Raw genomic sequence first — 1,224 nt, 5'->3', positions numbered from 1 at the left:
CGTTTCCTGCGACTGGTCGCGCGCGATCGTTCGTTCGTGCATCGTCTCATAATGAGCGACGAGACGCATTTCGGTCTCTCCGGCGCGGTGTTCAATCGGCAGAACGTGCGGTTCTGGAGCGCGCAGAATCGGCGATTGTGGCGACCGCGAAGCGCGCACTGCGTGCGCGTTACTGTGTGGTGCGGGGTGTCCAGCAGCGGCGTTCTCGGCCCGTACTTCTTCGAGGACGCGACGCAGCGCGAGCGTCACCGGCGAGCGGTATCGCGAGATGATCGAGAATTACGTGGTGCCGCTGCTTCGAGACGATCGTCGTTACGATCCGCGTCGGCATCGCCGAGACGACGGTCGGTAGTGTTGGTGGTGGCAGCAAAACGGCGCCACCGCGCACACCGCTCGGGACACCATGGCGGCGCTGCGTCGCGTCTTCGGTCCGAATCGTTTGATCTCTCGCGGCTCCAGATTCTCATGGCCGCCGCGATCGCCCGATCTCTCGGCGGCCGATTACTTTCTCTGGGGCTATCTGAAGGATCGCGTGTACGGCGATCGCGTCGAGCACCGACGCGCCGGTGACGTCGACGGCGACGATCGGCGCGCCCGACGACCGCGCACGATCGACGAGCTGAAGGCGGCCATCGTTCGCGAGGTCGACGCGCTCAACGAACTATCCGCGCGATCGTTGCTCCGCGCCGTGATGGAGAATCTGGTCGCGCGAGCGAGAGAGTGTTCGCGCGAACGCGGCGGTCATTTGCCGGACGTGATATTTCATACGTGACGCGACGCTGGGATGAACGATCGCGGTGGCGCGTACGACGAGATCGGCACCAGAAGGCGCCGCACGTACACCGCGATCACGAGCGCCAGGATAAACAGCGCACCGCCGAACAACCACGGAAGAATGCTCGCGCTGATGGCTAGACTGTTCTTCGCTATCCTCGCAATCGACGCGCCCGCTCCGAAGGCGCTGTCCACCGTGGACCCTACGAATTCCTGCAGCGCGACCAAAGCGTCAATTTTTTCGCAGAGCACGTAAGCGTTATCAGCCAATTTCTCCTTGTTCACCCAATCGACGCTGCGCGGATCGGTCTCGTTCCAGTCGCAGTGCACGCAATATGGCGCTTTGCGTTCCGTGGCCGCGTGATCGCACTCGTTCTCGCCTACTAGCATCTTCTCCCACAAGTTGGCGTCGCGACACGCGGTCGCGAGCGCTTCCTCGCGTGAGAGCGC

The sequence above is a fragment of the Harpegnathos saltator genome, unplaced genomic scaffold, assembly GCF_003227715.2.
Source record: "Harpegnathos saltator strain DR-91 unplaced genomic scaffold, Hsal_v8.6 scaffold99, whole genome shotgun sequence".
NCBI classification, from domain to species: domain Eukaryota; kingdom Metazoa; phylum Arthropoda; class Insecta; order Hymenoptera; family Formicidae; genus Harpegnathos; species Harpegnathos saltator.
The sequence above is the reverse complement of the archived record's forward strand: the minus strand, read 5'-3'. Positions refer to the sequence as shown.